Genomic DNA, 12299 nt, shown 5'->3' on the forward strand with positions numbered 1-12299 from the left:
CTTGGTCTACCAGTATGTTTGCCTTTAACAACCTTCCCATGTTGTTTGTATTTGGTCCAGAGTTTAGACACAGAGCTGACTGTGAACAACCAACATCTTTTGCAACATTGCGTGATGATTTACCCTCTTTTAAGAGTTTGATAATCCTCTCCTTTGTTTCAATTGACATCTCTCATGTTGGAGCCATGATTCATGTCAGTCCACTTGGTGCAACAGCTCTCCAAGGTGTGATCACTCCTTTTTAGATGCAGACTAACGAGCAGATCTGATTTGATGCATGTGTTAGTTTTGGGGATGAAAATTTACAGGGTGATTCCATAATTTTTTCCTCAGAATTGAGTGATTCCATATTTTTTTCCCTCTGCTTGGTCTAACAAAGTAACCATTACTGACTGCCACAATTGTTTTTCCTGATTTCTTATAGTGTTTCTTAAAGCCAGAAAGTTGCCATTTGAAATGACTTTAGTTTTGTGTCATGTCTGTGATCTGCTTTTTTCCTACAAAATTAAACAACTGAATGAACATCCTCTGAGGCCGGTGATTCCATAATTTTTGCCAGGGGTTGTAATATCAGTTATCAAGTTGTTCACCAATGAATATGGCTTTATATGGTGTATGGTTTTCTGAAGGGTGTATAAAGCCATATTCATTGGTAAAACAACTTGATAACGATTTTATCATATACCTATAAATGATAAATGCACACAGAAGACAATGCGCATGCTCTCCCTTCGCTCACTGCCTCCGGGGGTACAGACGCGGGACCCGCAAAGAATCCAAGTCATGGCCACGGAGCTCTGCGGTTGCAGTTACCGATACCATGCAGCGGGCGCTGCGCATCAAAACAGCAAGCGTATCTCTGGACCCGTTGCTGCATGCAGGTCGGCACAGCAGACAGGGGCCGGTGTGAGTGGCCCGCTGCGGCACTTACCGAGCCTGCAGACTCAGTAAGCACATTGAAGGCAGTGATAGCAATCGCGGTGATGCTGACCGGTGTCACGTACAATTCTTTCCGCCGTACAGCAGGAGGCTGAGGTCCATGAGGACCAAAACCTCATGACACAAAAACAGCATCTTTCCATCCACAGCTGGACTAAACAATAAACATTATAAACAATACCAGAGACTTCCACTTACTCTGCCTCCCTCCCACACTACCATAAAGCCCAGACGGGTCATCCCTGCACTGAAAGATACTGTACATCTGTACTCCAGTCAGCTATCTTTGCACTGTCTCATTTCATTACGGTTTATTTATTTAACAGTGAATATAGTGTCTATTTGACTCTCTTTACTTCTTATAGAAGTGTTTTTCTTTTCTTGTTGTTTATGCACCAATAACACCAGATCAAATTTCTTGTATGTGCAAACGTACTTGGCAATAAATTTGATTCTCATGCAAATGAGGTCACAAGAAAATATCTAAACATAGACATTGATTAAATATGGGTACACAGTGGTGCGTCAAACCAGGAGGTTCTTGAGTTCAGAAACAACCTGAGGCCTTCTTGTGTGCAGCTTTGCATGTTCTTATATCTGTGTTTGTTCTCTTTGGTTATTCCGGTTCTTACTGCAAGTTTCAATTCAGGCAGATGAGCCTAATTGGTGACTCTAAACTGTCGGTGTGAACGCGAAAGTGAATGATTGTCTTTCTGCACGTGTTAGCTCCATGATGGACATATCCCCACAAATAGCAAGAACTTGACGAGTGGATATTCTATGACACTGTAGACCATCACGTCTTTCTACACCGTCTCCAGCACTATACAGGTCTCTCTGGCACTGCCCTTCACTGGTTTCACTCCTACCTCTCTGACAGAACCAAGTACGTAGCTCTGGGGGAAGCAAGATCCACACCCCACACTGTTACCTGTGGGGTCCCCCAGGGCTCCGTACTCGGCCCAACCCTCTTCACCATTTACATGCTTCCCCTCAGTCGTGTCGTCAGCAGGCATGGAATTAATTTTCACTGCTATGCTGACGACACACAACTCTACCTCACCATCTCTCCTTCTTGTCCCCCCTCGGTCACAGTCTCCCGCCTCAGCTCCTGCCTGGAGGAGATAGAGGCGTGGATGAGTCAAAACCTCCTGCAGCTAAATGGCTCCAAAGCAGAAGCCATCCAAACTGGTACCCCCCATCAACTCCGCTCCTCCCCAGTCACCTCTGTTTCATTTTTTGGACACAACATTCCCCTCTCTCCCTCTGTGATAAACCTGGGGGTCAAATTTGACCCCCACCTCTGCTTTGACAATCATGTCATCTCCATCTTTAAAACTGTCTTCCTTCACCTCCGTAATATCTCCAAACTTCGCTCTTCTCTTTCCCTCCCTGCTGCAGAGAAGCTCGTCCATGCCTTTGTCTCCTCCAGGCTGGACTACTGTAATGCGATCCTCATCAGGATCTCTGGCAGGAGCATTCAAAAGCTCCAGTATGTCCAAAACAGCACTGCCAGGGTCCTGATGAGGGTGCGCAGGCACGAGCACATCACCCCCATTCGTCACTCCTTCCACTGGCTCCCCATTCACTGCCGTATTCAATACAAAGTCTTCTTGCACACTCATCACCGTCTCCATGGTGTGGCCCCCACTTACCTCACTGAATTGCTCACACCACACACTTCCACTGGGACCCGGTCAGGCCAACAGCACTGTCTAGCCGTGCCCAGGACACAGCTCAAGACCATGGGTGACAGGGCCTTCTCAGTGGCTGCTCCCCGTCTATGGAACGCCCTCCCAGACCACCTCAGGGCTCCACAGACCGTGGATGCTTTTAAAAAAGGACTCAAAACCTACCTTTTTACTCTGACCTTTAGCTAAATAACTGCTGCTGTTGTATTGTTCTTATTTTGATTTTATTGTTTTTTGTAATTTAGTAATTTTAGTAATCTAGTAATGACTTCATGACTTTCTTTGCTAATAAAATTTTAACTATTAGAGAAAAAATTACTCATAACCATCCCAAAGACAACAACTCTAGTTGTGCTAACTAGAGCACAATAGGTGCTAATTAGAGCTATTGTTTAGTCACTAGCCTATAGCAGTCGGCCTCTGGGTAGGAGGGGTTAGGTTAAAAAACTCCAGCTTTTGTTGGCTTATTCTTCTCTACAAGAGTCAAGACAGAAGTCAGACTACCAGAGCAAGAATTTTTGCTGAGGAAGCTTCTGTGATTTGAAGCGAAACGTCCTCACGTCAAGCAACCCAGTCCAGTCGAAGATTCAAGCTTCTCTACTATGGAAACCACCTGGACAACTGAGAGCCTACACAGAATCATTATTATCAGGTTGTCCTAAAAGTTCCCTGAAAAGCCTTCAGTTAATTCAAAATGCTGCAGCTAGAGTACTAACGGGGACTAGAAGGAGAGAGCATATCTCACCCATATTGGCCTCTCTCCATTGGCTTCCTGTTAATTCTAGAATAGAATTTAAAATTCTTCTTCTTACTTATAAGGTTTTGAATAATCAGGTCCCATCTTATCTTAGGGACCTCATAGTACCATATCACCCCAATAGAGCGCTTTGCTCTCAGACTGCAGGCTTACTTGTAGTTCCTAGGGTTTGTAAGAGTAGAATGGGAGGCAGAGCCTTCAGCTTTCAGGCTCCTCTCCTGTGGAACCAGCTCCCAATTTGGATCAGGGAGACAGACACCCTCTCTACTTTTAAGATTAGGCTTAAAACCTTCCTTTTTGCTAAAGCTTATAGTTAGGGCTGGATCAGGTGACCCTGAACCATCCCTTATTTATGCTGCTATAGACTTAGACTGCTGGGTGGTTCCCATGATGCACTGAGTGTTTCTTTCTCTTTTTGCTTTGTATGCACCACTCTGCATTTAATCATTAGTGATTGATCTTTGCTCCCCTTCACAGCATGTCTTTTTCCTGGTTCTCTCCCTCAGCCCCAACCAGTCCCAGCAGAAGACTGCCCCTCCCTGAGCCTGGTTCTGCTGGAGGTTTCTTCCTGTTAAAAGGGAGTTTTTCCTTCCCACTGTCGCCAAGTGCTTGCTCACAGGGGGTCGTTTTGACCGTTGGGGTTTTTCTGTAATTATTGTATGGCTTTTGCCATACAATATAAAGCGCCTTGGGGCAACTGTTTGTTGTGATTTGGCGCTGTATAAATAAAATTGATTTTATTTGATTTATAGTCTTCTGTGTTCTTCTGTTTTATACTGTAGCACTTTGGGATTTGGTGTCAAATGTAAAGTGCATTACAAATAAAATTTTTATTATTATTACCCCTAAAAATAAAGGGGGGGGGGGTGTCACAGAGATATGTCATTGTTACGTTTTGTGTCACTTTTTTTCCTCCCCTTTTTTCTTCTTTTAAGGAAACACATTTTGGAAGGCCTGCTCCAGTAAATGTTCACAGGCGACCATTTGTTTTTCAAACAATGAAGCATTTGTAATTTTGCTCACCGATCACCCAATAATTAGGCTGCTGTACTTTTCATTCATGGTGACAGTTAAATTTTAACTGTAATATGCACAAGATGAACGTTAAGATAAATAAAACGGTGGAAAACATGAAAATAGACTGAACTACTGGGTAGTTCAATAAATCTCTCAAACCAATATTTCATTACAACATAGAGGAAGCTTTAGAATAAAATGGAGCACATTTGCTTTATCTTCTTCCTGCTTCTTTATTGTGTTCGCTCTTTTATAGATTACAACTAAAGCATAAATCTAACTCACTGCTGACAATGTAACTTCTCAAGGTTGCTGATGCTGAATCCTAATCATATACTGTTGCCAAAGGTGGTTATTGGAGATCGGTTTTACTCAGATTATTGTATGCATAATGTATTATGTGACAGTACATATTCTTTTTTATGGATGCTTGTGTCTGTTTCAGGATTATATCATGATTGATTCGTGTACATACACACACACACACACACACACACACACACACACACACATCTGATATTGTATCTCAGATATTCTTATCACTCTTTGTGAGATAAAATGCATTAAAGAATGTGTACATCCTGAAAGTGAGCCAAACCCAAGATTTCATTGTTTGAAGGCCTGTTCTGTTTTTAGATTGGCTTTTTAGGTTTTCTGAGCTTTAACTACACACAGTATAATTAAAATGAACCAGTTCAGAACAAGGCTTTGAACTGGTTGAAGGAAAGAAAGCAAAAGACAGAAACATTGACATATCACTAGGAACAAAAATGAAAACATCTGTAATCAAAACATTTTTTAAATATTAGCATCTGCTTTAACATTATATATATTTTTATTATTGTTTCATGGGAAATTAAAATACATTTGACTTGCAATAAATTGGTGCTGATTTTTCTTCCTATCTTCCTCTGAATGATATGCAGGTCTTTGAATGGCAGAGAGAAATTTACTCACAGCAGATGGCAGTGTCGGTGTTTCCAGCCAGAGGAGGTAAATATTGTAATGTGTATTTCATCAGTATTTGATGGACAGTCTAATATGCGAAGAGAAATAATGTTGAAAATAGCTTGTATAGTTCCACTTAGGCTAAACAATGCGCCCAGCATAGCCTAGCTTGTTAACTGCAGCATTAGAGCAGGGATTCCCAAAGTGTGGGCCGTGAAGCTACAGCAGGTGGGCTTAAGAGGATATTAAATAAATAATGTTGCAAATAGTTAGCTAGCTCCAGTTAAGCCAAACAATGTGCCCAACATAGCCTAGCATGTTAACTGCTGCATTAGCATTAGAGTACAGCAGTGATTCCCAAAGCATGGGCCATGAAAGCACAATAGGTGGGCTCTGAGAGGTTATTAAAATTAAATAAATGATCCTGCAAATAGCTAGCTCCCGTTACACCAAACAATGTACCCAACATAGCCTAGCTTGTTAACTGCTGCATTAGCAAGAGTATAGCAGTGATTCCCAGTGTGGAAAGCACTACAAGTGGGCTGTGTAATAAGTAAAAAAAAAAAAAAAAAAAAGCCAAATTGTTAATTTTTCATTTATTGGACCAAGTTTATCGTGTGTCACAAGAAGTTCGATTATCCATCACCGAAAGGTATCGCAGAGCTTACTTGTAGGGAATCATAGTTGATGGAACACTTCCATCATTGGCGCTTGATAGGTAAAACTGCGATTAAAGATTTGGATGGGCCTCGTAAGATTTTCTTATTTCATATGGGCCACAGCATTCTTAAGTTTGAGAATGGCTAGATGACACATCATAGCCTATATCAAGAGACAATTTTATAATGTCACAGAACAACTTCTCACTGCTTTGGGACCAATACTTTTAAGATGGAACTCAAACATGTTAAAACACCTGTTTGGAACAAACCAGTTGGGGGAAAAAACTGATTCGAAGCCTTGGTTTATAAGTAAGAAAAAAAATTACACACATTCTACTTGTATACACACACATCCATCCATCCATTAACTTAATCCAATTAAGGGTCACAGAGGGATTGGACAAACACATTCACACCACACACACACACACACACACACACACACACACACACACACACACACACATATATACGTGCAACAAAAAACAGCAACAAGACTTTCTGTGAAGTACAGGAAAGTACTGGTTTTTATTCCTTCATAATCAAACTTCACAAACAGCTTGAACTTGTACAATACCTCAGAGAGTGAAAATTACAAAAAAAGTGCTGGTAACATTTACAAAAATCATCCTTACTTAGCAACAATCAGTTTATTCTTCCACACTTTTTTTAGTCTTTTGTATTAAGGCTTAATACTTCTGTATAAAGTATATGCAAGATAAGTCTTCACAGTTTTTCGAAAAAGTCACAATATTATGTAACATAATGAAGCTTTACGGCAATTTTCTTTATCATAACAAATACACATCACTGGTAAATATATGTGAAATACAGGGCTTATTGTAAAATGGCAGGTAATGATACTGTTTGCTGAGTTGATTCCACACACTGTTATAGAAAAGTTTCAACATCCTGTTGCTATAACTGAAGGAGGAAAAGAAAAAATAAGCATAAATGCTTGGGAGATCGCCTAAAAACTTTGGCACATCCCATGAAATAATTTCATAAAATGTGAGAGTTGTTTTGGAAATTATACATATGGAAGAATATTTAAACTGGCATAAAGTGAAAACATGCTGTGTAGTAAGGTGCTAAATCAGAGATATTACGTTGCCAGCCTTTTTCCACGTGGACCGACATGAATAAGGTGCATTTGTAAGACTCAAAGGAAGTAGGCCTTGATGTAAAAAAATATGTAATAAATACATTTTCAAAATAACCTAAAATGACTTTGACCAATAGTCTTGAGGCGACCTCGTGTACTCATGCATCCCCATGGATCCAGAGACGTGAATATCTCTAACGCAGGTGTATAACTCTCTAACTGTGGCATGTGAAAGTAAAAGCTGTATTGTAATAATGGTATGTGTTAATTGCTCTTTTTTTCTATTTTTTTCCCTTTTTTTTTTTAAACTGTTGTCAGTGACAAACTTGATGAGTAAGGAGATGGAACTGAAAACTGAATGCAAAAACTAAGCCAAGATATAGTCACAAGATCTTCTAAGCTGCACTGGTTTACAGGTCAACAGATGAGAGCTCTAGCCCTAGACTTACCAATTTTACCCTCATGCATACTGTACAGTTAAAGTGACGCAACAAGCTTGCTTAAATAGTCTACATCACAAAAGCAATTTGGTTTTAGTGCAAACACAATTGGCTGGCTTTCAGCTTTTCAATAATAAACAAGCTCACCAAGGAGATTACAAGAAGGCACATACTTATGCTTCCTCTAACACGCAACGTATTTAGACAAACCGCAACATCTTTCAACAATGTCACAAAGCGGGGAAAACAGGAAAGCTACTACATCCAGATAAAAATGGTCACGCTTGCTGTTTGTAAATTTCCAAAATTTACATGTGTTAACAAAATAACAATGTCGCTATTTAATCTTGTCGAATGACCTCATCGAAAAGCATGAAGTATGATACATTTGTGTTTTTTTTTTTCATTTTTCTTAATTTGATTATTGTTTCACTTTAAAGCATTTAAATGTAACATCCCAGAAAAAAAAGTGGCCAAAGGTCTTTGCTTTTAAGGGAAAGGTGTACACGTTGGTTATCTTTTGGTATTATATTTAAAACTGTCAACGTAACAGTTGATCAGCAGCTTTGTGATAAAGAAAGAAAGGCGACCTTTCCTCATACATCCCTTGTCTCTCTGTCTTGGTCTTCCTCTCTCCATATCTCTCACTTCGGGTTTGCAAGAGCTGCTAGATTTGTCCAAATGAATCACAGGAGGAAACAACAGACTTAATGCCCCTCAAATGTGGACTCTAACACTCAGGGTACTGTTGGGTAAAACCTGCTCTGAACAACCATACACGTGTGAATGTCATGCGCATTTAAAAAGGTGACCAATTCCGTACCCTTTAATACAAAAAGTGTTCAAATCAAAACTTTTCAAATATCACAATTTACTCAGCATTCTGACCATGGGCAGACAAACCATTGGATACTGTGGATCCAAAATGTGTTGAGTGAATTATATTGCTTTTGATAGAAGAAGACCAAAATAAGTCTAGTGCAAATCTCTTTTCTGGTTTGAGAAGTGGTGGTTGGTGTAATGAGACTCAACTGCCATATCTGTTTTAGCATCGTAAGAACATACCAAGCACAATGTCTGAAGTGGAAAACTGTCAAGTGGTGTCCCTTTATAATTTTTCTGAATATTTTCCTTTTTTAAAAAAAAAAGAAAGAAAAAACAAATCTGTTAGCATTCTATGCCATGCAGCAATTTGGAAGGGAAGTCTAATAAATATTTCATACTGTGTGTAACCCATCACCTGATAAATGCAATTAACCAGCACAAAGGAAAATCTTAATTTCTTAGTTCTTTACGACTCCTATTTTGCATGGAAGAGTGGCCGCGTTAGTCACCCTCGTCTGTACAGCTGCAAGGATGTGCTTCGGCTGTCAGCTCACATCTGTGCTAACGGGCGTCGTCTGTGCAGCTGTTTGTGTCAAATACATCTCGCAACTTGGAAATGCTGGAAAAGTCACTCCAGTCCAGTGTTCGACAAATCATATTATAAAACGTCCTTGCACATACATTAAAAAAAAATCTTTATCCCCTATTTCAAAACAGCAGTCAAAAAACATTTCAAACAAGCTTGTTTCATAACGACAACAACAACAATGATGATAATAATAATAGTCATAATAATAATAACAAAATACAAACCAACTTGGAGCATAAATTATTTAAAAACAAATTGAAAACACATTACTGCAGCATATATTTCAGGGTTGCTTAGTTTTGAAGTTAACTACTTTTACTACAACAGCTCCACTTTTGCCAAGTTCATATCTATTTAGGAGAAATTTAAGGGAAATAATGAAAAAAAAAATCAAGCAAACACAGGCCAAAAAAGCCCAACAAAATATACACATATTTTAAGGATATCTCAAAGATATCATCTAGATATCATAGATATAAACTCAAGTGCATTTTTTTGTTTGTTTTTTTACGAAAGCAACTAGATACAATATATGGCAGAAAAAAGCATGAAAGCCAGATGACAAAACCTAATTTGCTATACACACTAGGGCACATGTCCTTTCTGATTTGTAATGTCAATTTTGGAGAAATTCTTCAGCCCGGGTACAAAACAGTTTGAATTAAATTTCCTATTTTGGACACACAGGATGAAAAATATACAGCAGATTCACCAACATTTAAACCTCATATAAATAATATGTCAAATTTGCCAAATATTTTACATTCTGTATGTGGATGATGTGTTGGTATTACAAAAATATACTGTTTTCTCATTTTTCATAAATTATATTTTTGGACCACATTATAATGATAGTACAGTTCAGTTTGTCTTTTGTCTGTTTTTTTTTTTTTCTTCAAAATATGATGAATCACAATGGATCATCTACTGATGGCTGGCAGGCTGTATTGTTTTTCAATGAGTGCTGAGAAAATGTAAAAACAAACAACAGTAGGCTCAAAAATCAGAAGCACTTCAGCTTTGATTGAATTGTGGGGGACTGAAAATTGTGTATCTACTTATGTGAAAAAAACAACCTACAAATGTGTGCAAACTTAACATCTTGGTCCATCTCAAGTGTAAATGTTTAAATGTATTCTATGTCACAATGTCAAATAGATTAGGGACAGCCATAGATCTAATATTTGAAACCAAAAACAAAATATATGGTATCGAACAAACTAATTAATATAATCCATGTAAAGGTGAACACGTCTACACTGCTTTGCTAAATGTATGTATAGAAACATAAGTGATGAGTAAAGATTATTCTATTTTCTCACAGGAACAATGCAACATTTACAATCATTGACATGTTATAACATGCAACAGTTCACATCACAGCCACTGTGTCAAATTCATTTTTATGTTTTGTTGCATTTCTTAGAAAAATCTATTTTGGTCTACAAAAGGTAAATTAACGCAACCACAAAACTATAAACAACCTATAATAATCAACTGACAAAACATAGATGCACTCTCACAAGCACCCTGCCAACAGAAGAAAAATGAAAACATCTGCAGCAATCGAGCCAGATCGTAGGAACACATATCCTGATGACCCCAAAGAAAGAAAGAAAGAAAGCGTTTTCTCCTTAAAACTCAAAACTTAAATCACCGTAACCCTTCTTTGGTTTGTGAAAACAAACATTATTTATTTTTTCCAACCAAATTTGACTTCTGATGATCTGCGTGGCTCTATTTATGAAATCGGTTATTTCTTCAATTTTCAAAGGTGAAGTGGCAGACTACCTGTTAGTTGAGACAGTGAACAATATTATGCTTCAAAGTAGTTAATGTTGCCTCTGCGCTGTGAAAAGAGAGACCTGCTGATAGAAAACATATAGCTGGTGTATGTTTTTTTGTTATCTCAATGCAAATACAATATAGAGTCAAAATTAATCCATTAGGGAAATAGAAATTGTATCTTGTACTCAGATATGACAAACTAAATTCACTGGCGCATTGTTTTGGACTACACGAATAAATAATAAATCTGTGCTCAAAATCCTGCTCAAAGTCACACTGAAATGGAAGTTAGGGAGTATTTAGTGGCTGCATTTACAAGTGAAATACGATTTTGCACTGGACTTTACGTCAGCCCAATTTTTTTAAATCAAAAGCAGGAAGGACTCACAGACGGACCACTTGGATCACTCTCCAGTAAATTAACAAATTTAGCCATAGGCCACCAACACACCAAGATTTGGCATGGCAGTTTTTATTTTTTTCCCCGCTTGGTCTCATGTAAGGGGTACGACTGGAAGCTTGGTGACATAAGCTCACTGTGGCTACTGTGATGGCATCGTTGAGGTCATTATTGTAAAGAAATATCTGTCATCACAACAACAAGGTTCATTCATTCATTTTCAGTCACTTATCTGGGTTGCGGTGGCAGCAGAGCAAGCAGCTCATCCCACACTTCCCTATCCTCTTCTGCTTCCCAGGGGATCCCAAGGCGTTCCCAAGACAGCTGGGAAATATAATCTCTCCAGCATATCCAGAGTCTTCGGGGGGCCTCCTCCCAGTTGGACATGCCTGGAAGACCTCCTTAGGGAGAAAACCAGAGAGCATCCTCGCCAGATGCCCGGACCACCTCAACTGACACCTTTCCATGCGAAGAAGTAGCGGCTCTACTCCAAGTCCATCCCTGATAATCAAGCTTCTCACCCTGTCCAGGAGTGTAAGCCCAGATACTTGACGGGGGAATCTCATTTCTGCTACTTGTATCTGCAGTCTTACTCTTTCAGTCATTACCCAAAGTTTATGGCCACAGAGGTGTGGATAAAAGCGTAAATCGACTGGTAAACTGAGAGCCTTGCCTTCTACCGCAACGGTTCGGTACAATGTCCATAAAATTTCAGACGCCGCCCCAAATCAATCTCCTGCTCCAATTTACCCCCTCTTGTGAACAAGACCCTGTGACAGTGAAACTCCTCCACTTGGGGCAGTAACTCTACCCTGACCCAGAGGGGGCAATCCACCATTTTCTGAGGCCACAATCTCAGATTTGGAGGTGCTAATTCTAATCCCAGTTGCTTCACACTCGGCCTCAAACCTACTCAGTGTACATCAGAGGTCATCGCCTGATGAAGCCAACAGAACCACATCATCTGCAAAAAGCAGAGATGCAATGCTGAAGTCACCAAATAGACAATGGATCGCATGTTGCAGTGACTCCCCACAGGATACCCAGAGGGACCCAGTCATACACTTTTTCCAAGTCCACAAAACATATGTAGACTGGTTGGTCATACTCCCAGGACCCCTCCAGTATCCTTGCAAAG

This window comes from Thalassophryne amazonica, chromosome 9 (genome assembly GCF_902500255.1).
Source record: "Thalassophryne amazonica chromosome 9, fThaAma1.1, whole genome shotgun sequence".
Classification (NCBI taxonomy): Eukaryota; Metazoa; Chordata; class Actinopteri; order Batrachoidiformes; family Batrachoididae; genus Thalassophryne; species Thalassophryne amazonica.